A 27,617-nucleotide genomic window follows, 5' to 3' on the forward strand; every position below is an offset into this window, starting at 1 on the left:
TCAGCAAATGAATCTCCTCATGAAAACTTATGCATTCTCAAATTTACCAAAAATATTTCTCTTCCTGGAAATTCATTATCCATTGACATCTGATATTTCTTTATATCTACCCACTCTACCACTCATGGTACCAAATATGGCCTCCATAATTAAATACTTCCCTGCTGTTTAATGATCAATTTTGGACAGTAAATCTTAAGGAATGACCAGGTAAGGTTAACTATTTAATTTTGAGATATACTCCAAGACATTGCCCGTTACAGAAACCTGCATTCCTAAAAGACTGCTAAATGCAGACAAAGCAACAAGGTATGTTCTCAAGAAAAAAACGACAGTTAGACAATTACAAGCATACTCCTACCATAGCTTATTTAACAGTTCAGGGTGCAATCACATTGGATGGTGTGGAAATATTGAATCCCCATAAGGTTGGAAATCTTCAACGCCATATTGGTTGAAAAGTTCCCCTCTGCCAATCCTGCACAGACAAGCTAAACCTTTATCAACAATTTAATGCTCATCCAAACCTTCACCTTCTGTTCGTTCTTCAAATTTTCATATGAAAATAACAAAACTTCTTGGCTTAAATAAATCTATTCTGTGATATTGAATAGGGACAAATATCTTCTTTTCCTTACATAATCCCAGATCACTGCACTAGCAACTCCTGGGTTTCAGGATTAAAAAGAATTAAATAAAAAAGCAAAAACACTGATGAACAGAGTTAGTCATGCTTGAAGAGGACTGCTTTCCTCTTTGCGGCCCCCTTTTGGCATCTGTCTGACCATCAGTGGGTCTCTATAAAGTTGCAGGTTTTGATCTGTAGCTGCTTGTACTTATTTGGCATCCGAGGCTCACGTGTTGTGATGCAGATCAGTGTGCTGCATAGTAGACAGTAAGCTGGATTTTGCCCTTCCCCTGTAAAGGAACACTTTCTCCGTGAGAGGCATAGTCAGCTGTGTGTGGACTCCTGGTAGCCAGATACTAGAATGAGGGATGGAGATTGCGAAGTAACCAAATCAACAAGGGGAATTCACTAAGTCCAAGAGCAATGCAGGTGGAAGGCTGCGATAATGAACGTTCGGAAAAAAAGGACCTGCAGACAGGGCCTGCAGCTAAGGGGAACTGGCACGCTATAAGAGCCTGAACCACCTGTGAGATGAATGCCTAGCAGTAGGAACCAATTGCAGTTCTTGTAGCTGCATGTAATGACCTACTGTGAGACTAGCCTGCATCTTGGGGAAGCAGCTCAGGCTGGGGGAGGTGATTCGTTCTCCCTAGTACATCATTAGGGTGTTTGTGTTTCGCAGCAATGTCAGAGGAAAAAGAAGGGCAAGGGGGCTCACTCATTTTTTAAGCCCAGAACTCTGTCAGAGCGAGGAGGCTCTTCAAGACATGAACCAAGAAGTGGTGATGAATCAACAGGATTTGTCCAAGAATGAGAGAAAAAACACCCTGAAATCTATTAACTCCATCAATGCCAATATAACTGCAAAGACGGGCAGTAATGAGAAGGCTAGGAGGTTGGTGGGTCCAAGATGGAAGTACTCAGTGCTTACTGACAGGAATAAAGAATATGGTCAGAGCCAAGGAATAAGCTGGCTCCCACTTGAGCTTCTGTGGAGACCGACTTGGGATATCAAGGCAATTCCATCAATGCGAATGGCAAACCATCTTAAGACTGGAGGAAAAGGCAACCATGGTGAAGTTTTTCAGATTACGCACTAAGGATTAAAAGAGTGCAGAAGCAAATAGTCCTGTCCCGCTAACTATGGGTTCACCAGAAATATTGGACAATCCAGTGAGTAGATTATAACCAAATGTTTAGTGTTTATTTCAATGTTATTGCTCTATGCTGTAAGGCTTATGTTGTACTGTTTACCAAGCGAAAAAGGTTAGGGCGATGCACAGTCACTGTGGGTAACTGTTGATTAAAATAATGTAAAACAAAAATGGAAGATTAATTTCACTCCCTGAAATTAATGCATCCGACCATTGTACCTCAAAGGAGTGGGCTTTACGAGTCAAACTATAACCCCCAGACCGGTTAGTTATTCCAGGAGAGTGCCACAATGAGGACACCACTTGGTCCACAGTAAACTTCACCTCAGTCCCTACCCGGTTATGTGCTCTACACCTGTGTTGCACACACTAGAATTTCATTATTTATAGAATTTCTTATTACTGACAACATTCCCTTGTAATTTTGTTTACAACATCCAAACTGAAATAGCTAGATATCACTATCAATAGATCAGCCACTTCAAATGGATCGCTGCTGGTGTATAAAAATAATTCTCCAAATCTGGGAGAGCGTGCTCAACAATTTCCTATGATTATTCACATGCATTCTTTTTGCCAAAATAAAGGACATGTTTTTTTTAAAACATTGGGTCAAATGAATCAGAAACGTTGAGAGCAAAAATATTAACATTTTAATTATGTTCAGTGGGCCAAGAGGAGAATGGAATAAGAGCCTGCAAAGCTTTCAGGTTTTCCCCTACAGAGACATACTCTTGAGAGAGACAAATTAAGCACATAGATTAGGTTTTGGTCTTTATCCTTCACTGAGGTCGTTCTTGCTTCTGTTATACTGGAAGTGCATCACTGGACTTTAAAGGCTGTATCTAGGCTCAGGCAGAACCAAAGACGGTGCTGCGCAAATATACACAAACTAGAAATGGGGTAACAGTCTGAGTATGCAGAGGCCCCTCTGCCTATCATATGCAACACCATCCTACTTATTTTGGGAATTATTCCAGCTCCTGATTGTTCAAGCACAGCTGCAGATAGCTCTCTAGCTCTCTTAGATCAACAATGGTGGGCACAGCAGCATTATTAGATTAACTGATGCACCCTGAGCTCTCAGGTTAGCACTAAATGAAGCAAAATTTCTTCCACTCAAGCTCTCAAACCACTACATAAATTATACTTTTCACCCACTCTCAAGGAAGCCCTGATTAGGCTGCATATTTCAGTATGGGAATGTGCAAAAGCGGCAGAGAACATTTAGCATGTGATCCCCTACACCTGCAGAAACTCCCTTGCTTGCACTAACACTCGGAGCACGGGTACATATGCAACGTGACAAATGTTGCATTTCACTTAATATGAAGTAACTTTTTAGGTCAATAAATACCTGCACATAAATGATACTTCCTAAAAACAAATTAAAATTAAACCAATTTTCCAAGCATGGGTCTTAACTGCATTCAGGATTCACAAAAGAACCGAGAGTGTCAGGAAGGATGTGACTCTTACAGAAGCAAAGAGTTAAAATGTTTACTCTGAGATCTAGCTCGATACAACACTAAGGGGACAAACAGTAAGAAATTAGTAGTCAATCCACAAAACAATACAATAATTTATCTCCAGTAAACCGTCACAAGACAAGTAAATGTAAGTGTAGTTTTAATCACCGAGGCCTCCTACCCAAAATAGGCTTAACAATTTCCCGTTTGCTTATACCACACCATTTTAAAACAATACACCAAGTCTGCAATTTTGCTTTTTATCTTCATTTTCACTTTGCGTGCAGCAAATTATACATTTTTATTGTAAAAGAAAACAAGCATTTGCAACGCAATGGGTCTCGCGTTTGCTTGAGTTAGAGCTAGTAGTGTTGTAAATTATTAACTGGACTTTTCTCGCCACAAAAAGTGAAAATAAAAAGTAAAACAGTTGACATAAGCGAGCCAATTCAAAGCGCTGACGTGAGAGTGAAGGAGACATAAAACAAACAAGCATTTGTATTGCAACGGTTCTTGCATTTCTCCGAGTTAGAGCTATTAGCAGCTGTAAACTCTGAACCAGACTTTTCTTGCCACATTAAATGGAAAAAAGCAGCGTGATCACGCTGCTACAGTTCACTCATAATGAAACCTATCAGCAAAAGTGCAATTATCTACATAACCGGCAAAAGTGCAACTAACTATGTAACAGGGTCGATGTCATGCAAAGCGCTCGACTTCTGCCAAGCGAGATCGCGCTGCGAAAAAAGATAAAAAGTAGTCCACAAACCGGCCGGAAAACAGCAAGCCTCATATGTTTTCTGTAATTGGTCGCTGCGCTCGAGGAGGGCTAACCACCAGAAAAGGCATGAGGTATGTATGTCTTACACTAATGAAAGCAAGGCGATTTTAAAAAGCAAGCCCACGAACCAATGAAAGACACCGACGTGACATGGACGGGGCACTGAGCCATTTTTTAACTACTAAAGCGTCTTGCAAGCGATACACATGCCCAAGGGCATGCTAGCGCAAGCTCGACCCTAAAAAGAAGTTCACTCGCAGTCAAAGTTATCGGCAAACGTTCAATTACCCATGTAACAGGGCCGATGGCCAAGGCGGTAACAAAACCGCCCTTAGCAGGGAAATGCGTAATACATTCACCAACAGAAAGAAAGGATTTTTGAAATGCAAACCCACGAACAAGTGAGCGATGGGTGTGCGGTGTGCATGGTTAAAAACCCAGATACATACCAACACGTCGAAAAAGCAGCACTTGCTCAACCTAAAAAGCAGCGCTTGCGCACGTCGATGCTCATCCTAAAAAGGACACGAAATGCTGGCCAATGAGGAATCTAATCAGCACCTGGGGCAGCTACTGCAGTTTTACATAATTTTCTTTTGGGTTTGTTTTTAATATGTTAGTACTAAGAGAAATAAAACTGAGAAAATGTATACCCCTTTTTAGTAAAATTAAAATAGTCTGGCACACATGGATAATTTACTTGAAGGCTACTGTTGCAAATACTTGCTGTTTGTATTCTCTTTGTTTGTATTCTCTTTGTAGGGCACAAGCACATGTTCCTTGATCTTCGTGTGACTTGTGCAATGGATTCAGCCTGGTTCAAATGCAAATTGACCTTAACAGGTATGCCATCAAGCAAGCCCAGGAGTCTTCTATGTTTGCCAAAATAAACAGATTTCTTGTCAGAGAAAATACAAAATGTATTTCCAAGCTCCAGGAAACTTTCAACCTTCAAAACGTTTTCACCAAGACATCATCATTCCACACTTTGACCTTTCCTACAGGCCATTCTAAATTACTGCTGCATAGAAAAATGAAAACAAAAGTTGTTAATCGACAGGACAACATAACCCTCCCTCACTCGTGCATTAGCTCCCATTTCAAAGTTAAATTTCAGCACCAATACTGTAGCCAAACCGAAAACATTTACATACCGCATCTTCATTACTCTCAAATGACACGAGCCACACCACCTCGATTAAAGACTGCTGACATCCTTGCACTGCTTCACCAAATTCATTTATGTAAAGGAAAGGACATCAAACACCAGTTTCCTACAACAACAAAGTTTTACACCATAGTAAGTGACATCCCATGGGCTTTGATCCTTAGGCAGTGACTTCGACCTTCTTTACCTTTTCATCACCATTTCAGTTGTGGATTTATCTTGTGTCTTACCTTGCCCATTTTGTTTTTACAAATTACTGTTAATTTCCTTACTTCTTTTTAATGATGTTACCTATTCCAAATCTCCCTAAAGTCCCTTCAGCTTCGAACCTTCATCCCCTTCACCCACTTCACCCATACAGATTCTCCCCTCTACAACCTAAACCTCTAGACCAATAGAACCTTAAACCCTTCACCCATCAACCATTACACCTATGTCACTACACTTCTTTCTATTACTTTAGGCTTGGGTCCATGAATCTGTGACAGACCAATTTGGTTATAGCAAAGTAGGAACGTGCAGTGTTTTCAGTTTGCAATAAAGAAGAGATATGTGAAATATATAGTAAGGAACACATTTATTTAATTGGAGACCTGGATTAGGTGTAAGGAATAGCTCAGGTTTTCCTGATGTCCATGACTGTCATGTTGAGGGAACGTTGTAGTGAAATAATAACTTAAGTATTGGAATGAAGAAATTTGCCAGGTGTTCAGAAAAGGAAATTGTTTTGTAATTAAGTACGTTTCTGGATTTTAGTCAAAAATAAAAAAACGGTTCATGACGTAGCATATGTTAAACACAATCCACCTATACAGCTGGGGCTCTACATATGCCATTGTTTCTCACCAGATACTGATAAGGTGTCAAAAGACATACAATTGACATGACTACTGGGCTCTTCCTACCACAGATGTGTTGGGTTTACTCGTAACCCCCTTAACCTATTAGTCTTAATTCAATCGCCTCATATTATTTTACATTTGTGTGGACAACTCGCAGTATTTTTAAAGTCATACAGTGGTCCATTCCATGGCCCAAAACTCCAGGTCCCATGTGGATTCTTGCCTTACCTTATTAGCAAGGTCTTGATTTGCCAACACTGGACCCATTGTACAACTGGTAGCATACATTTACTTACATCTATATCTGTGTATAGGTGCATCAGACTTACTCATTGGCCTCTCTCCTGCTGTCAATTTATCACATTTCCCAGGGTTTGTAACAGCCACTCCCACAATGGCCTAATCTTGTAGCATCCCCATACCATGTGGATGAATTCCCATGGCTGGCCATAAAATCTCAGACAATCAGGTAAATCTGCCCTGCCAAATCTCTATAATTTAACACATGTATGACTGATGCAGGTATTTAAACTGAATATTCCTAAACTAGGTGGCTATAACTATGTTGCATATTTTGGTCTCCTCAATAGTCCTCAGTGAGCTTGCCCACATCGCCTCTCCCAGACATGTCTTAATGCCCAATGTATTTGGGTTTTGGATCACTAATGACTGGTAGAATGCCGAGATCTTTCTCCATTCCTTGACTCCGATCAGGAGCTTAGAACGTAAGGGATTAAAATAGGAAAAAATCAGTGAGGTAACTAAAATAGAGGTGCAGACATGCCTCAGTTTGAGGTACTTGCAGTACATTGCTGTTCCACAAAGAAGCACATGTAGGTTTCTACTATCAAGCTTCTCACCTTGGAGATTCCAAGATTCCACTTACTGCATTTATACATGTGAATAAGCCCTTAGAAATTTAATATGGGTGGTTCAGGGAATTATATTTTACCGTCTAATATAAGGAGTGCATAGGGCGGGAAAACTGTAAATGTTTTGTGGAGTAGTGATTTAGCTTTGCAATTTATTAAAGCAAGAACCAGTGAAGATACATGAAAAGGAATTGACAGTGGAATAACTGTCCTAGGACGGGTTAATTTGGTGAATCAAGATACAAGGGATATTGTATGTGTGTTCAAAGGAGAGGATTCCAATGATGAAAACAAAAGACTAGCAGAGAAAACAGAGAGAGAAGAGATGATGTATAAAGAATAAAAAGAGGGAAACAGAAAATGAAGATGTCAGCCTCCATTCAGGGAATCACAAGGCAAGAAGGGGATACTGAGTTATGACAGTGGGTGTTTGGGCTGTTTGCCTTTGCTCCCCTTGCGTCCGCCCTTCTACAGCTCTGCAATCAGGACCAACTACACCTCTTCAGCAGCTGACTTCAGGGTAGTGAATCATCGGAGTTAGGGTATGGACTTCTACAACAGGACGACTGTAGTCAGTTTCTATAGCTTCCACATAAACTACAGTGTGCTAACACAGTGGCTACAGTTTCCTCACCACTTGTGCTATAAGAGCAATGAAAGGATCGTTGGGAGAAATCAGGCAGAGTTCAACATTTGTTTTTTCATGCAAACACTAGGTTTGGTAACTCCTAGGTCAGTTTGCTCTGTATATGTAATAAAGTACTGCATATTGGCAATCATATGTACATAGGAGAGTCTGTGTGTGGAGGAAAGAGTGCTTTGGGGAGTGTGTTTGGTGGGAAAGAATGTATACGAGAATGTGTGTGTGGGGGGAGAGCGTGGGGGAAGTGTGTGTGATGTAAGGTGGAAAGTGAGTACTTTTTGTGCAAGTTAAGCCAGACCAAAAGGGACAGCCAGCAGGAGAACAAAAGTCCAGATAGCAATTTGCCTGATGTTTTAGCAAAGATAAGAGTTCGTACACAATAAGAGCCAATCGGACACAAGTTCTTAGAAAAAGGCAGTAGAATCAGATGGTATTATACACCAGAATTAAATATTTTACCCTTGTGCCCCCCTGAATCCTTTAGCCACGCTCAAAATTTAGCAATACATGGACATTGACGTGATGATAGTAACCCAAATGAGCTCAGTGATCTCAAGTAAAATTCTCTCTGTCGAACTAAAAAGGAACATTTCAGGCATGGTCTACAGAAATACACATTACAGCATAATTACTGAAGTCCACTGCACACTAAACTATATCAATTAACCCTACTCCGGCATCCTACAGTACCAACTAGGCAGGATACATGAGATTCAAAATGCAATATTCAGGCTGTCTGTCAGCCTAAAAACATCCCATGGTTCCACACTACAAAGACTTCCTTGGCTGCTTCTAAGGGCCAGCATAAAATGTAGCTACTTCTTCCTCACCTGCACGGCAAAGCTGGCACAGAAGCAAAATAAAGAGCGAAAATACCCAAAACTCACTACAGTAGCCTACTCTGATTTGCCAACCTTCTACCCGACATGGACAGAGGAGAGGATTCACAACAGAAGGCCAAGATGTAGAATGGCGTCCACTTCAGATTGGTTCTCCCAACCCACACCTTGTTCAGGAAGTCATTCTTAAACCTTATTTATTAAGCACATTTGGACCCTCAGGGGATGAAACCGCCTACGCTGCACCGACTCATCTCTCTGGCTTAATATGCGCACCTTCTATATCTTCCATTCCCTTTTTCCACTCCCCCCACTCATTCTACGGTATTCTTTCATACCGCTGGAACGTCCAGCCCCAGTCCCTTTCCTCATCCCCCAATGCATAGTTCCTCACTCGCTGAGACTTGGCTGCCAGAGGGAGAGGCTCTGGAGCACTGAGGACAAGGACCCCTGCTGGGTGTGGACGAGCACACGCCACTATGCTATGCGGCAGGGGTAAGTGATGGGCCCTGTGTCCGAGATGCGAGTTTGAGGGCCTCTTGGTTACACCAACCCCCATTCTTCACTGCTTCACTCGGGGAAACGTGGAGTCATGCGGAGACTGTGACGACCCATTTTCACTGACATACTGCCCACATATGATTAACTCTGGACTTGCTATTAATACAAAAGATTAGTGGGGTGGTCATACGAGTCCCACCAACAGCTACAGGTCCTTACGGAGTCCACTGAAAGCTGTTGCTGCGCCCTATCTGTGGCCTCTCTGGGCCCCCTGGCCTCTCCTGCCTTCAAAATGGGGCCAGGCGACCCAAAGCAGAGAAACCTATGTTTGAGCAGCCTAGGAGGTCGAGGACCCAACACTCGCCCTCTGTCACTGAGAAACACTGCAGCAGCGACCTTCGATGGCACTGCAGACATAGTGACAGAACTTCATGCTGGATTCAAATCTATTGAGGTCTGCTTTGATTTACTTACAAGCAGACTGAACCACATGGGCGAGCAGCTAGATGGCCATAATGTAAATCTGGACAGTGTAGACAGGTGAATTTGGGAAATGGAGGATAACACCTTGTCTGTTATGAAACAACTGGAGAAAGTGGAGAAGCTGCTGAAGTCGACAGCAGCCAAGTGTGAGGACCTTGCTGGAGCTCATGGCGGTTTCTCCCTGATTAATTATCTTCTTACGCTCACACACAGGCTTTGTTATTTTTCGGAAAACCGCCACCTAGCTAGGGGTATCACAGATCACTCCCCAATCTGGGCGGTGCTGGGTCTATGCAGGAGTTCCGAGCACAACAACATTACTTTTAACCCCTGGTACCTTGAAGTGCCCCTCATTCGAGAGAGTCTCTTAGAGGTGACCAATCGATATTTTGCTGAAAACGAGGCTTTAGTAGACTCTGCACAAACCCTGACAGTGCTCGAATGTCAGGGTCTTTCCCCGATTATGGGTCCCAAAAAAGATAATAGAATCAAGCTTGAGCTCCTAGAACAAGAGATCCAGCAACTGGAAAGAGGGCTCACCGATCGAGATAATACAGATGTCAAACATGCCCTCCTGCTAGAACAGCAGGAATATAGAGATGTAGCCTCTGATGCCACAAAACTGAGTCATAGAGCCACACAACACCGCATCTATGAAGTGAGTGAAAAAGCAAATAAGCTACTGGCCTGGTTAGATAAGAGAGAACACACTGTCTGTTTAAGATTAAAACTGCCATTAAAACTGCCATTGGTATACCGGAGCGAGACAGATGCCTTTGCCAGGTACTATGCTCAGCTCTATTACCACGCATTAGCTGCCAAAGCGGAAGACTCTCGGGAGCTACTAGTATATATGATCTCCCCAGTCTCTCTGACTCAGAGTGCTTCTTAACAAAGAGATTATAGAAAACTATATTGTGAGAGCAATCAGAACTGAACTCCAGCAGAGCAGCCTAATGGCTTTACCCATTGAACTATACAAAATGTCGGCCCCAAAACTAGCCCCTTCTTTATTATGCATGTTTAAAGAGAGTAGACAAAAGAGATCACTCCCCAGAGACCAAAGACTAGCGACTATTGTGATCATTCATAAAGAGGGAAACCCATCAGATGGCTGCACCTCCTACAGGCGATATTACTTCTGAATGTCGAGACCAAAATCCTAGGTAAAGTCCTGGCCTCCCACCTGATCAAAGTGATCACAGCCCTAGTCCACCCAGTCCAGTCGGGTTTTATGCATTGCAGAAGCACCACTCTGAATCCGAGGCACCTCTATGGTGTCCTGAGCCAGAGACAACTTACAGGAGAATGCCTTGGTACTCTTGTTAAATGCCAAAATGACAATCGATCTGATGGTGTGGGAATACATGTTTGATGTACTGGCTAGACTGAGTTTTAAGCCACGTTTCATCCAATGGGCACAACTCTGGTACACTGAATCGTTGGCTTGAAAACGAGTAAACAGGAGAACATCCCACGTATTTGAGCTCCACCACAGCACTAGGCAGGACTGCCAGTTATCGCCACTCAATCTTGCATTGATACTGGAGCCTCGCACACCCTGGATCAGACAGGACCCATTGGTTTACGGCACGCGCTGGACGGACAACTTGGGAGGGTAAAATATTGCTCTATGCAAATTATATTATGCTCTATGTGACCTAGAATCTGTTGGGAAATTTTATTCTACGACTGGGCATACTGAGCAATCCCTCGGATATTCAAACAATTTCTGCTACCAGCTGCGCATGGGTGAAACTTTACCAATTCCTGGGAGGTGAGCTACTTTACTCTCCTGCTATACCACCAGCTCATATTCCCTGGCTACCCTGACCCAGGAAAAACTAGTAGAAACGTACTTTACAGATGCTTAATCTGCACAGAATAGAGGACCTCTTCCCAGGCAGAAATGTTCTCACACACTGACATGGCCAATACAGGGGGTGTCGCTAAACACATGAACCATTTCATTCTCCGGGGTCTGCACAGTACACTACGCAACCGGTTGCCTGAGTATCTGTTAGAAACAGAGACATCTCCTGTAGGAAGCTGGCTCTGTATATACTAGCTCAAAGTGAGATATAGTGTGCTCAGAGTCCAGGGGTTCCCCAAGGGGCTTGACAGAGGCAATAATAGATAATACTAATGCTCTATTTGTGGTAGTGTGGTCGAGCAGTTACGCTTATCAGGGGGTAGTGTTAAGCATTTGTTGTACACACACAGGCAATAAATGAAAACACACACTCAATTACTTAACTCCAGGCCAATAGGGTTTTATATAGAAAAATATTATTTTCTTAATTTATTTTAGAACCACAAGATTCAAATTGCAGATAAGTACATTAATTGTAAGGTACTTGGCATAGGTAAAGATAGGACTTTGAATAAAAACAGTAATGTACATAGTTTGGCATAAAATGGCAATAAGCTATTTTAAAAGTGGACTCTGCAAAATTCAAAAGTTCCTGGGGGAGGTAGGTAAAGGTTAGTTTGTCAGGTAAGTAAAGCACTTATGAGTTCAGTCTCCGTTGGTGGTTCCAGTTAACCCCAAACACCCAGCACCAGCAACACAGGGCCGGTCAGGTGCAGATGTCAAAGAGGGGCCCAAATAACATAGACGCCTATGGACACTAGGAGTGCTCCGGTTCCAGTCTGCTAGCAGGTAAGTACTTGCGTCCTCGGGGAGCAGACCAGGGGGGTTTTGTAGAGCACTGGGCAGGGGTCCCAAACAGCAACACAAAATGCACTCAGCTGTACAGGGGCAACCGGGAGCACTGTGCAAACAAGACGTTGGGTTTTGTATTGAAATCAATGGAGTGACCCAGGGGTCACTCTGACTAAGGAGGCAGGGCACAGGGGGCTTCTTGGGCCAGACATCGACTGGGAAAAGGTGAGGGCTGCCTGCTGGTCACTACTGCACCGGTAGTTGGTTCCTCACAGGCCTGGGGGCTGTGGGTGCAGTGCTTCTTCCAGCCATCAGGTTCTTTGTTACCGGACAGTCGTGTTCAGGGGGGTCCTCTTGATTCTCTCTGCAGGCATCGTCGTGGGGATGCAGGAAGGTCGACTCAGGGTGGACACGTCGTGGGAGTCCTCTCTGCGGTGTTGGTTTCTCTGGACATGGGCCAGGGCGTCGGGTGCAGAGTGTAGGGGACTCAAACTTCAGGAGTGAAGTGAGAGTCCTTTTAAAGGTGGTTTCTTCTTTGTTGCTTTGGACAGAGCCGCTGTCCATGGGAGTTTCTTGGTCCTTTGGAATTGCAGGGCAGTCCTGAGTCGGCAAAGGTCGCTGGGCCCACAGGATGTGTCGCTGTTGCAGGTTCTTTGAATCTGGAGACAGGTCAGTAGGGCTGGGGCCAAAACAGTTGTAGTCTCCTTCACTGAAGGGTTTTCAGCTAAGCAGTCCTTCTTGTTAGGTTGTCAGGAATCTGATTTATTGGGTTCAGGGTCGCCCCTAAATACTAGATTTAGGGGTGTGTTTAGGGCTGGAGGGCAGTAGCCAATGGCTACTGTCCTGAAAGCGGCTACACCCTCCTTGTGCCTCCTCCCTTTGAGGAGGGGGGCATATCCCTAATCCTATTGGGCTAAATCCTCCATGCCAAGATGGACAATTTTCTAAGGAAGGGTTCACCTCAGTTCTGGACACCTTGGGGGCTGTCCTGGCTGGAGGGTGACTCCTCCTTGTTTTTCTCATTACCTCCTCTGGACTTGCCACCAAAAGTGGGGGCTGTGTCCGGGGGGCAGGCATCTCCACTACCTGGAGTGCCCTGGGGTGTTGAACACCAGGCTTGAGCCTTTGAGGCTCACCGCCAGGTGTTACAGTTCCTGCAGGCGTTCTTCCTGGTCACAGAGTGCACAAAGGCACTCACCCCATGTGGCCTGAAACTAGTCTGGAAGTGGCAGGCTGGCAGAGACCGGTCAGCCTGGCATCAGCAGTTGGGCTGGCATGTAGAGGGCATCTCTAAGATGCCCTCTGTGTGCATTTCTCAATAAATCCCACACTGGCATCAGTGGGGATTTATTGTGCGGAGGAGTTTGATACCAAACTTCCCAGTATTCAGTGTAGGCATTATGGAACTTTGGAGTTTGTGTTTCACAAACTCCCAGACCATATACTCATTATGGCCACACTGTCCTTACAATGTCTAAGAGTTGACAGACACTGTAGGGGCATAGTGCTCATGCAGCTATGACCTCACCTGTGGTATAGTGCACCCTGCCGTAGGGTTGTATGGCCTGCTAGAGGGGTGACTTACCTATACCACAGGCAGTGGGTTGTGGGCATGGCACCCTAAGGGGAGTGCCATGTTGACTTAGTCTTTTTCTCCCCACCAGCACACAAAATCTGCAATGGCAGTGTACATGTGTTAGGTGAGGGGTCCCTTAGGGTGGCACAACACATACTCCAGCCCTTAGGGACCTTCCCTGGTCACAGGGCACTTGGTACCACTGGTACCTTTTACAAGGGACTTATCTGTGTGCCAAGGGTGTGCCAATTGTGGAAACAAAGGTACATTTTTAGTGAAAGAACACTGGTTCTGGGGCCTGGTTAGCAGAGTCCCAGCACACTCAGTCAAGTTAGCATTAATATCAGGCAAAAATTGGGAGGTAACTGCAACAAGGAGCTATTTTCCTACAACTCCCTCCCCCGACGCTAGTCATTACTGCCGCCAAAGGGTTATAATTAGTCTTCAGGCTTTATCAAACTTGTATTGCACTGAAGATGGGATGTTTGGTGGGGAGGGGGGCTGATGGGAGGATCCAGGTGGCATCGGAACGAGACCTATGGCACCCCGTATCAGATAAGACAAGTGCAACTATACCGCCACAAGAAAAACTTATTTTCCCTAATCATAGGTAGAAACTGATACACTACAAGTTTCTACACCGAGTATACACTACACCACAGGGTTTAGCAAAAGTTATGGGATCACTACATGATCCCATAAATGCCCAAATGATAATGCAGACTTCATACACCTCGTCTGGACCGGTCCTGTTGTCCTAGTCTACTGGCTGCTCGGACCTCCACAATGACTGATGTTGCAGTTGAACCGGTTACACTGCTAGCCTTATTGAGCTATGTTATCTCCCTTCAACTCTGTTCCCAGAGCTTCACAGCCATTGCGCTGCTGTTGGCTAAGCATCGGCAAGCTCTCTGTTGGGGTGGTAACCACTGTCCTAAGTACGAAAGGCTGAAGGACATGATATTCTGCAAAAACACTAGTGAAGTGTATGTCACACTACAACCCCCCAAAACACACACATCCAGTCTCAGACATCTGGCAACCACTGCATGATTATTTGCCAACACTGGAAACAGAGAGCACAGATGGTAATTTCTGATCACCAGGATGTTGGTGTGCGGTGCCATGGCTGTCAATGACTTGCTACGGTGCACATCTATGGTTCATGTCTGGATTAGTGTGGGGCTGTCCATGGCCAGGACCATCCAGATGCCCCACACACCCCACCCCACCCACCCTATGGTTTATCCATGTGCAACTACCAGTACTTTGTGTATTACTATTCTGCTCTACTACTGTATATGTCTCACAGACACTGTTGTCTCAATTGTTATGTATGTGGCGGACATTGCATTGGTTTGAAAGGTTAGTTACCTTGCAAACTGAGAAATAATGTACTAAAAAAAGAACAAACAAGAAAAGTGTCATGCATACAAAGAAGAAATACTCCTCTCCTCCTGCTACAGAACACCCCAAAATGACTTCATTACTCACCATGTAGAGTCAAGCCTCTGCTGCACTGGGGAACCCAATGTGCATGCCCGCCCATTCAGTGTGGAAGATAAATACTTTTTTTTTTATCAGCAACAGGTGGATGATTTCTGGCAGCAATTTAGGGAGCAGGTCTTATTGCAAAAAACCTGGGAAACGTGTCTACTGAGCCTCTCAGTAAATATGTTCCATTGGCCATAAATTGGACCCTCTCTTCCATATGACTGCATGAGTTGAAATTGCATGTTATTATTATAGAGCCTTTGTGTGGCATGAAAGGCGTCTTCTGCAAGGACACATTACATGGTGACTCTGTGTAATGGTAAAGGCCATCACATCGAACCTGTCCTTGGAGCAGTGGGTAAAGCTGTACTTCAGACTCTCCTTACAAATTTCATCATCCTCTGGTCCCTTCATGCAACCTCTAATTCACCAGACCCGGCCTCAAAAAAAGAAACAACTTATCTGGGCAATTGTGCTTGGAAAAAGCCTAACCAGATTTAAGATATCAAAGTTGGGTGTGGTGAAATATGCATGCAAGTGGACATAGCTGAGCTAAGAGCTACATGGAACTAGAAGAGGCCTGTTTTATCCTGTAATATACATCTTGTTGACCATTTGGTGCCTGAGGCCTCTCTCATTTGCAGAAATACCACGGTAAATGAGACAGCACTACAATTGCAAGTCTGTTCATTTTTCGGGATACCCTTTTTATGAGTTAACAGTGTACAGGCTTTAGTTTAAAAAAAAAAAAAAAAATCAAAGAAAAACACAATTCACCAGAGTAGATGAGCAGAACAGGTAAAGATACTTGTTAAAGATGGAATTCTCAAATGAGGACTGGGGAAAGATACTAGGAAGGGTTGGAAAGGGTGGAAAGTCGAAAAAGCAAGCTAACAGAGCTAACCAGAACAGGGTTGAAGAATATTCCATGCTTGATGTGTTTATGTACTAAAAACAAAAGATTATCTAGAAACTAATCTCACTAGCCACCAAGTTATCTCCAACAGTATGTGCATGTAGCATACTGATGGACTGGACTTCATGGCAAAAAAAAGCTTATTGATCTCAAATGAAATTTATTTTGTATACAAAAGTAACAAGTCAAGCAATGAAGCACAGCAATCAGTCAAGCAATGTTACTTTAAAATATAAGTAGGAGTAGCAGACAATAAGTAATGGTGGATACTGTATACTGACAATGTGCATTAGAAATATAACAGTGGAAAAGAAAGCAATGTAAAATATTAAATTATGTTAATATATTTTGTTTAAAAAATGCTGGAGGAGGGGCAGAGTTTGAAGGGCTTTTAAATGTCCACCATACTGGAAGTTCCACAGTGACTCTGACGCTAGGATTGTTGGGAGGAGGGCCAATTGAGCAGGGTTGGACGGTGCAAGGTACACAGGTGTCTGTTATCTAGGCTTGTTGGATTCCCATATCATAATGGCCCTACTACTGGCATTGTCCACATGTAGCCAAGATGGCACTGCTTGTGTGCCACATAGGACCATCTGGCCCTCACGAACAAAAAAATAAGAAATAAAATACATTTTTAGAGGAAATGATCCAGAGAACCCTTAGAGACACACGCAAGACCCAAATGGTTTCCTACATAGTTTCGAAATCACAGCCATTTCCTAATCATGTAATGTTTTCCTGTTACTTTGGCCTGGTCTTTCACTACTCTAATATATTCATAATGGCTGACACTTCCATTTTGCATAGTACTGTTGATTTGTAGAAAACAAAATCAATAAAAGTTATATTTATATGAAATAGACTAAACAGTAGCAATTTCGCTGCAGATTACTTGAACAAGTATTCTAATTCTTATTTTACCCTAACAGACCCTACAGTTTTAAATGATGAATGTTCGCTCTAACATCAGGTGCAGGATGTTAAAAATCACTAGCTACTACCTATATATGGTTTAAAACAAAACTGGGGATTAATGGGCCTCCAACAGACTACAAAATAGACTTCTAGGCTTTCTACTAGTGCTTATAGAGTAAATCACAACATATGAGAGTTAATAATGGCACACTGATACTAACTCAGGGAATTATTTGATTATCAAACTATAAGAGCATACATTCACTGAATCGTCTACTCAAACTATCCAAAACTTAATATAGTCTACCTGTACCAGTAAGTGACGGGAGAAGGCACCCATAATAATTCTGCAGACGAGTAATCACCTCACTTTCCTGCAACAGGGCAAAACCTGCAATAGCTTTCGTTAACCTACTGTGACAAAATCAGAGCTAGCAGTATTAGGTTGAAAACTGCACAAGGATTTAATATTAGGTCCAAGAGTGTCACTAACAGGAGAGCCGCAGCAGATGCCTGCTACCACTTACCTACCCATCCACACCACCAAATATTGTTGCCTGATATTTAAATATAGCCCATTTTAACTGCAACTGTGGAGACCAGAAAGAGACCAAAAATGTCAGTGGCAGCAGAGGAATCTGGAAGTGCTTGCTTCCCCTGCTATGCAGATAAGTATGGTAGTAGACAAAATGGGGACAAAAAGAGCTAAACTGTAATAGCAAAGATAGTCTTTATACCCCAAAGATTTAGGACATGGTAGGGGTGAGGAAGAGATTGTAAAGAATGAGATAACGAGGTTGACAAAGGAAAAGAGACAAAAGACCAGCATTTTTTCCCATTCTTTCCTAAAATGCCATAGGGCACTTCTGCTACAAATGAGACCCATTTCCTCCACTGGGAACCCTCAAAGATGTGTTGCAAGCAAGTCGACCTTCTTTAAGAGATATTCAAGATGTTCTCCCTGGGAACATTTTGGAGGAAGGGATAGAACTTGGAAGAGGGCTACTGTTTGGTATTAAAGGACAGACATAATTAGAGTGCAGTAGGTCACTCATGTCCATTTGTAACAGTGCAACTACACCTGATAGTTACATACCTTGTTCTAGAACCTATGGAATCCTCCAATTAATATGACTGCATTGTGTTTAAGAAACGTTTGCACTACTGCTGTCTGCCCCATAGCTATCTGCAGTGCTAAAGTGAAGATTATGTTATTCTTAAAAGATTAATACATATATACTTCAACCCCAGGCTATGGCACATGGGCAGGATTACCTCAACAACATGCGGAAGGTGTGAAACAGCCTTGCGAAATGTATTCCATGTGATTAGAAGTTACTGGGGGTCAGTACTATAAACACTACCAAAGGTCCTGGGTTGAACAGTCAGATGCACTTTGCGAACTGCACTTATGGATGATCTAGGAGTAAAATGTGGAAAAAGAATACCAATAGTAACTGCCACAACTTTGGCAAAAAGATAAACTGACAGACGCTGGAAATCTGCAACAATAGTCCCTGTAAATGAATGCAGTAGATTCATGGACTGATATTCCAAGGTGGGGAAGCCAATCTATCATGCTAGGGGTGCCCTTGCAAACATAAGATGATTTAAACACAGTCACCTGAATACTTTGGTATCTCTAATGCATAATATCGGGAAACTACATATGGAGGAGAGACAAAAAATAATTTGTTCTTAATTGAGTACTGTATTCATGTTTCATATACGTCATTTATTTTGTGGAAAAAGGGCAATATATTTAGTTTCATAAAAATGCAATAAATTCCTTGGCATTATACAAAAGTTGACTTGAATGATTTGTTTTTTAAGTCACAGTTAGAATCGAGAAATGAGGTGATACTTAGTGGGGGCTGTGCAAAGTTCCTGGTAGTTAAACTACACTCAAGTAGCCACTGCCACCCTGTTTTGGCGTATTCAGCCAGTGGGTTTATTTTGTAAAGTACTGACTGAAGTAAGTAGCGCAAGATGGCAAAGGCCACTATAGTCTCTTAGGAAATGTCAGCAGCAGCACTAGATCTGCAAGCTCTCATTTTGTTAAGGATCCTTACCATTATTTGCTTTAACTATGCTGCTTAATGAGTACTGTTCCACTAAGTTAAGTACCCACGAGCCCAACCGGCACTAACCAGCACAAATTAACTACTTCTTACTAGTAATGAAGATAGAGCAAACTGTAGTAGAAACAGAGCCTCTGTGGTGTCTAAAACCAAGAAAAAATGATGCAGGCTCAAGCTTCAAAGAACAGTAGAAACAAAACAAGAAGCAATGATCTCCGACTAGAAAGAGCATAGACCATTTCAACACTGTGCAGTAAATTCAATAAAACAGAAAATCAAACGAGTCAAGTTGAGTCACTGTTTGAGAGACACCCTCACAACGAGGCTGAAAATCTCATTTTTTGGCATACCTAACATGACAAAACAGATATGTGAAACAATACCCAAGATTTATTTACCGATAAGCTCTCTATGGGGTAACAAAGGCATCTATATTGCTACAAAACTGTATCACATTTCCTGCTCAAGGAACGAGAGGTGAGAAAAAGGGAAGAATTAGACTACTGGCCAGCAATTACAAGACCCCGAACAAAAGTATCATCTGAACTGAAATCCACCATTTGACAGCCACAGCTTCCTCTTGTATCCAGACCTCTCCCTGAAGTATTGCAGAGAAGTAGGTCTAATTAATGAATTCTATCATCTGGATATACTAGTTCTGTGTCTGTGACTGGCTAAGCAGAGGATACAGCATAATAAGACATTTTACATCTTTGGTTAAGTAAAAACAGCATTTTGTTAAAGTGAATAGTGCTCTCTTGAAGATAACTATGATTAAGAGAATGATACATATTAAGAGATTGATTGTTGCCATTTTTGATAGATGGAAATGAAAATGTACTCTATGATAAATATAAACAGATGAGTAGCTTCCGAGATCTGCACTTGAAACAATGGTATGATGAAGCCTAAATGAATAATCTTGTCAGCTTCTGAAGGCAGATATGTAATGAATGGCTATGGGAGGCTATTTAATCATAGGGAGCAGTTGTGGGATAAAATGCCACTGACAAAGCAATGGCAACTAACTGTATCCAGTCACACCAACAACTTAGGTTAGAAACTGAAATGTACATGGCTGACAAATCGTATCCTTCAAACAGCAAGCCGATGCTGACGATTGAATCAAGTTGGGTCCTACTCACAACCAGGACACATAATGAATACAACTTGTTTAAATAAAATAATAAATGTGACATACCTCTTAATGTATACCTCTATGACTTCAATAAAAGGTCTATAGCTGGTGTGCTTCAACCTACTGAAATTGGGATAAAATGTAGGCCCAATTCAAGTTTTATTGAATTGAAGGGTCCTAAACATATTTAATCATGTAAGCAAAATAGCCCCATGGTAAATCTTGATAAGATACTCATGCTGTGTTTAGAAAAGGTAATGAAGTTTGAGTGCTAGTTTCTAAATGATCAGAAGTTACAGAAAGTTTAGGTAGAACAATATTTAGATATCATATCTAAAACAGATTTGGCTATATTGTTATCAAGCTAAACTCCCATTAGTAAGGGTCTTAACTAAGGTGCCTGCTCATTTTAATACATAGAATAGTGGCTGTTTGAAATAACGAATGGTCAAGACTTGCAGAGAACAGCGATACCTACAATTAGAATACTTCGGTATGGTTCCCTTATTTTAGGAATTTAATAGATTTGCAAGGCCCTAGCAGATTAAGAATTACTCCACTAGAAGTGGGCCATTACGACATACTGTCCGTATGGAGACAGAAGACAGATCTGTATGGAGACAGGTTTAACGGGATTCAACATATTTGCTAAGAACGCATATCATGGTGTCATGACTTTTTAAATATTTAATTATGTAAATAGTAAGGTTTTTAACATGTACAGCAGACAGGCATATTTATATTTTGTCGCATAAAATGTTGTCAGAAGACCTCTTAAGTAGTTTCCGATAGGACACTTTCATACCTTTAATAATGTCAGTGGTGCATTCAATTGTATCTTGAGGCAAGCAGGACGATCAAATTATTGTTATTGTGTTAAGATGGAAAAATTGACACGTTTCGGAGAAACACAGACTCTACAAAGAAGGCTACAGCACGATTTAGAAGGAATCGGCAGATCACTTTCTAACCTATTCAAATCTGCATAATCTGAACATCGGATTTAAACTGATCTGACTGGGGTCTGTGAGTGTGTGGGAGGGTGGAGGGGGAATTCAGGCTTAGAGAAATTTGCCAGTGCATTTGGCTGAAAAGGGCGCCTTGTAAAAACATATGCAAGTCTGCCCTAATGAGGAGTTCTGTCAAGCCTGCATTATATTTAAAGAAGCAATGCCTTTTACCAAGAAATTGCCCTTCTTCGCCCCTGCCAATTCCTGTTTTTGAAGGAGTGCTATGGCAACATTTTGTAAATTGCTACTTTCTAAAAGATCCATTATTTTTGTGTACACAACTGGAGTGTCCAACATCCCTGTAACTCTCTCTCTGCTATGCTTCCAATTTTACATAAAGCTGCTGTTTATTACCGTAGTAAAATAATGATAAACAGAAGTGTATGTTTTCTGTCTCCCACAGCAATCAACGATTTGACTTCATTTTGGCGTATATATTTGCTTCATTTTCACTAGTAGTTAAGTGACACGTTTATGCTCACACAAACCAAAGAAATTAGAAGTTTAATTTCCACTGCCCTTGTTTCAATTTCTAGGGGTTACAGTGAGTGAGCAGAAGGGAATACCTCTTTCGTAAGTACTAGTTCAATATGGCTGCACAGAAAAAAGGCTTTTTGATTCAAGCGCCTCACGATGTTCTGCCCAGATTTGTTTTACTCTGTTTCAGACAGGCACGTTTAACATTATAAACAGTTAACAACAATTTTGAATTTAGTAGTATGATGGACAAGAACATCACTAAAACCTATTGGTATTACATAAACCACTCTACAACAAAAAAAACAACAACAAATCACACATCAACTTTAATAGGAGACATCAGATAGACCATTAATAAATAGGTAATAAATGAAGAAAAAAAAAACACCATAGGTAGATCTATCTTATCAAAAGCAAATCGAAAGATATTTGTCAAACTAGCATACACCAGGAAGAAAACAGTACACTGAAATCTGAAACTGGGAACCTGCACCTCCTGTAAAACAAGAATGCAATAAATTATTAAGTATTGGTTCACGTTACATGGCCACAGAACTAGTTGCACTTTCTCAAATTAGGACAAATAGCGGAAACAAATAAACCTGAGTGGACAAAGGGTACAGCTTTTACCTCATTCCCCATCTATTGCCTCATGCTAGCATTCAGTGACAATACTCTCAAATTCACAGATGGGATTACTTTGGACCACGTCATCCAATTCTGCTAAAACAACTAACAAAAACTGCCCCTAGCGTTGAACTTTGTAAGGGCACATGGTCTGAAAGAAGACGCTTTAGATTAATCCTAAGGTCAACTCTATGACCACTAAATTAATAAAACATAACTCCACAAATATCCACCTAGTTTACTGGGTTAACACAGAACTAGTTAAGAAAATATATCTCTACAACCAGCAGGACCATTCAAAAAAATTCTGATGGCTCAAGATTAAGAAGCTAATCTATGACGTTGCTTGAAATAACCACCTTCTTGAAGTAATGCTACCCTCTAGCAACCACCATTCTGAGAGGTACTAGCTGGAAAGGGTCTATGCAAAATAACAGCGGGTAGGGAAGAGAAACGATCAGCATGTCATTATTTGGCCACTTCCCAATCACATCCCACCAAGACTTTATCGGGCATACTGCCTCCAGCCTGAGATGAATCAAAGTAATGAAGGGTCCCCTGCATGGTGAACAAGGACCATAGGAGGGCGAGTTAGGAATTTGCTTTAGCTGTTAACTTCTCCCTATGAAACCACAAAATTAAAGATAATACCCAGGATGTGGCACTGGCAGTCTTGGGGGTGCCACAGAATCTGTTCTTTTAATACTGACTGTAGATGGAAGGCCCTTTTCTTTTGTATGAAAAATACCTCCAATAAGGCTCAATCCCCAAAGAAATCCTACTGGCCAAACGTAGCTTTCTGTGTTCATTTATTGCACACATTTTCCATCTCATATTTTGGGAAAGCAGCAATGAGCAAACAAAACAACCAAGCATGTAAAAGGAAACTAAATATTTAATTGTGGGTTTCATTTTTGGACAGCTATAGCTGACCCAAATGCCTTGGCTCAACACCCAACATAACACTCAACAGAAACTGTTCTTGTCAACAGTATCGATTGTTTAGTGTCACTATGCACCTTATCTATCTAAAAACTCAATGTAAACTACACAAAATTGAGAAAAACAAAAAGCATCCTGACAATTTCAGGTAATGATATTTCTCTGACAAGTAGTACTTAATTGGTTACAAAAAGTGGAGGTTCTATGTTTAACAACACAGCCCACAACTGCCTGTGCTGGGGTTGCTTAATATCAAGTGTTCCTACTTTTGATTCGATCTCATGCCTCTTTCTTTCCCACAAACTAAACTTCTGTTTGTCTCTGTTTCCTTTCATCACTTTTCTGCATATTTTTCTATTGCTCTGGTCACAATCAGATGATGAAAAAAAATAGTCCTAGAGAGCAAAAACAACTGCCCATGCCCACCAGTTGGGCAAATTAAAAATCTTATTCAAAGCTTTCACTATGCTGCTTGTGTGCAGATCACATACATACAGTGGTGAAGGAAGGTGACCTGGAAGTACAGTTGCACATATCTAGGTACTTTTTATTATCTCACGGGAACTTTTCACCTATGGAAGAAACGAGCTATAGCAGGTCAAATTAATTTCATCATACAACAATTGGTAAATGTTGAAGAAATCTCACTTCAAAAATGCAAGTTTTGTGCAATTGTTAATCCTTTCATGTTCATCTTTCTTGCAAAGGACATCTAACTGTCCTCGTAAGTCGCAATAATCAGTGTAATATTTCTTTATGCATCTGAATGTTAAGTGGATGGAAAAAGCCTTTCTTTTAAAAAACGAACAAAAAACAACAAACCCTATTTTTCTGAACAATTTAAAACTCTAAAACTGGGAGGAGCTCCCTCTATATCGGGGAAGCAAATTTAGACTTTTCAGCACATTCCCATCAACTAGAGATTTGTCCTTAAAATGTGTTTAAAAAGTTCAGCTTTTTACAAATTCTATTCAAGAGTACAGAGATAGCAAAATTATTTATGAACGAAGCCTTCGTATAGTACATAAGTAAAGTTTGGGTGGGATAGGTGAAGTCTAGTGAAGTATTGACGTTGTAAACTAAGACAATGGAAATGTAATATTTTTCAGCTCTGGTAAATTGGGCGGAGAAAATGCTATCGCAATGCTTTACATATTTGCCTATAAATATTTCTAGACAGCTTGATCTAGCACAAGTATTTTGATGGTATAATCAGCCAAGATATTCATCATCATTAGACATGCATCCTCAGCTGCACTAAGATGTGTAGGAAGAATACCCTGCTGTGCCAATATCTGAAATAAAAACATTCTGCATGCTCTAAATTATGAAAGCAAAAGCTACAGAAGAGCAATATACTAATGTATCAAGCGTCTTACACTTACCCAAACAAGCTGGGTAAGCACTGAGGGGGTGATTCTGACTGCGGCGGACGGCGGTCGCCGTCGAAAGACCGCGGCGGTCATTCTGGCTTTCCCACTGGGCTGGCGGGCAACCGCCGAAAGTCCACCAGCCAGCCCAGCGGGAAACACCCTTCCCACGAGGACGCCGGCTCAGAATTGAGCCGGCGGTGTGGGAAGGTGCGACGGGTGCAGTTGCACCCGTCGCGAATTTCAGTGTCTGCTAGGCAGACACTGAAATTCTTTTTGGGGCCCCCAGGGGCCCCGCGGCACCCCCTACCGCCATCCTGTTCCCGGCGGGAGAACCGCCAGGAACTGGATGGCGGTAGGGGGTGTCAGAATCCCCATGGCGGCGGAGCGCGCTCCGCCGCCATGGAGGATTCTCAAGGGCAGCGGAAAGTCGGCGGGACACCGCCGACTTTCCGTTTCTGGCCGCGGCTGAACCGCCGCGGTCAGAATGCCCAGCGGTGCACCGCCAGCCTGTTGGCGGTGCTACCGCCGACCTCCGCCATGGCGGTAATTACCGCCAGGGTCAGAATGACCCCCTGAGTGTTTAAGCAAAGCAAGCACATATACTGAAATAAATGCTGCTTTGTTTACAGAATCGTTGAGTGATGAACTGCAGCAGACGAACAGTATCCTAGGATCAGAACAAGCTCTCAAACGATGTTTAAAACAAATACAAAATAAAAATAATGTGTATATGCCTTAGTTGCCTTGGATGAGGAAGGGCACCAGGAGCTGTTTTTTTTTTATTTCCAGGGCCCGAGACAAGATATCAGGCCTGCCAAACACATCTACGATGCTCTATGTATTAACTGGAATGTGTGCTCTTTTCAGTTCTGCATTTCCTGTCATTCTAGTAATGGAAGAACGTCCTTCCCATATCTCCTCTCTTCTGGAATGCTAAGGGGTGGGGCGAGGAGGTAAAGGTGTTATGGATACTCACTTAAAAGATAAATTATCACTAAAGCCAACTGAAGTCTTTTCATTGCAACTGCTATGCAAAAACGCTCATCCAAGTTTATACTACGTAATGGACTACATAAACTCTAAATGTTCCTATTTAATACTATTACTTATGGCATACTAACGAATCTGATTTAATTAGTGGGTTTGGTCGGAAATTACTTATCACATCCAAATAATGTATGCGTGTGCGCTACATTTAATTCTATATTTCCATGGAATTTATATATGAATTGGTAATTGTAAGATTACTTTGCAGGGAAACCGGGAACAATTTTAATAGTTCAAGGAGATCTAGAGCTAAAGTAGATTAAGTAAGATTCATGTCTTTTTTACACAACTGTTAACTAAAGTTAACCCCTTTTCTTAAAAATGTTCACTCGTCCGCAACAGTCCAGATCATACATTTTCTTTTTATACAGCTCCTAAACGGTCAGTTCTAACGGGGAACCTCCAATATGGTAACGTTACTCCAAGTTGAGGGTTTCATTTAAAATTAACAACTAAAAAACATTTCGGAATGTCACGCCATAATTTTAGCCTGATATTTTTTTTTTTCTTCAAACAACGGAAGAAGGAACCCTTGTCTGGAAGACAACAGTAATTTGAGAACCAGCTCCTCAACCTCAAAGTGCGACTTTCTCTTCCAGCTACTGGCTGCCCCTTCTGCATTATTTTTCATCCTTGATTTAAACGGTGGCCTGCTATTCCAGGTCCTGTCGTGACTATATTGTTTACGCCTTAAAAGGGCAACTCTGCCAAAAAGATATTTAAACAGTCTAAGCCCAGCCCCGCGACATTTCTCCGTTCTTCTGTTTATAAAGCACTTCTAGATGCCTCAAAGCTGGCATAAGGTCGGACCCCACGCAATAACCTCTTCATATTTTTCCGTAAGGTCCCTTGGCCACCCTCCCCGTCTCCAGAACATTCGCCTCCCACCCCTTCACATTAAGAATTTCCAGCCCTGCTCCTCGCTTGGATAGACCCGTTGTTTTCTCCAAGCAGGGGTTCCGTCACTTGAGGTGTTCGTTTCCCCTTCGCTTTGCCAGCATCCTAACATCCAGCCCCCAAGGCTCCCTTGCTATTTATCTCCCCGCTCTCGCTGCAGCAGAGCCTCCTGCACAGGGGGTCGTCCCCTGCAGAGCATCCTGCCTCGCTCTGCAGAACCTCCTGCCCCTGCAGTACCCCTCTTCCCTTCCCTGCAGCAGCTCGTTTCTCCGTCCCCAGCACAACCTCATCACACAGTGCTCTGCAGAGCTTCACTGCTGCCTCCTCTAGAGATTCTCTATTCCACTAGCTCGCGGAGCCACATGCCACCCGCGCACGTTCTCACCTGCAGGGCCTCCTGTCCCCGGTCCCGGAGGGCGGGGGGCTCGCGGGTCTGCTCCCGCTCTATATAGGTTCCTCTCCCCGCTCTTCCTCGGTTGTCACTAGCTCCAATGACAGGAAGACACCACGTGACTGTAAACGTTTCGCATGGACGTCAGACGCAGGATGGCACGTCACGTGCTGATGTCAGACAGTTCTTCACGACTTACAAGCCTTGCTGTAGCTGCAGACTGGGGTGGCGCGCACAGTGGTGGTTCGTGGACATGAACTTCTAATAAGGCACTAGAACGCTTATATTTAGGAAAACGGCAGAACTAAGCGAGGCAGCCTTGTGCGCCATGCTTCTGTAGGCGCCCTGGACCCTAGGTAATTATTACTGGAAAGCCAGACTGCCCATAGGTGTTTTACCGTATGATTTATTTACCAACTCTATAGGTGCCAACATTTCCAAACAGTAAAGAGTGAGACAGTGGAAGATAGTGAAAATAAAATCAGGGGAATTTTTCTTACCCATTGACTAACATAGAAAAAGAGGCAATTTGAGGCGAGAGACGCCTAAACTAAAGCCAGTATTGTCTTTAAAATTTGGAGTCTGTCCCGAATCGAGTATGTTTTAGTTCGCTTTAGTAATTAGCGTTTTATTTATTTATTATTTGGGTTAGAACTTTCATACCCTTATTTTTGGAAGTATT

At 42.4% G+C, this 27,617-nt stretch overlaps 1 protein-coding gene across 6 annotated transcripts in view; it reads right to left on the minus strand.

The window, feature by feature from the left end:
* IP6K1 (inositol hexakisphosphate kinase 1) overlaps positions 1-27,092 on the minus strand; it is a 186,096-nt gene extending 159,004 nt beyond the window's left edge. For 2 of the 6 annotated variants that reach the window (XM_069206876.1, XM_069206874.1), the window contains exons 1-2: positions 26,930-27,041; positions 5,187-5,306 (exon numbers count right to left, since the gene is read on the minus strand). The gene's annotated coding sequence lies outside the window, so the exon portion shown is untranslated. Of the gene's footprint in view, positions 1-5,186; positions 5,307-26,929 lie in introns of all 6 variants that reach the window. The other 4 variants (XM_069206875.1, XM_069206873.1, XM_069206872.1 and 1 more) reach the window with 3 other exon arrangements.
* Between the last annotated feature and the right edge of the window lie 525 nt (positions 27,093-27,617).

The sequence above is a fragment of the Pleurodeles waltl genome, chromosome 9 (genome assembly GCF_031143425.1).
Source record: "Pleurodeles waltl isolate 20211129_DDA chromosome 9, aPleWal1.hap1.20221129, whole genome shotgun sequence".
In the NCBI taxonomy this organism is placed as follows: domain Eukaryota; kingdom Metazoa; phylum Chordata; class Amphibia; order Caudata; family Salamandridae; genus Pleurodeles; species Pleurodeles waltl.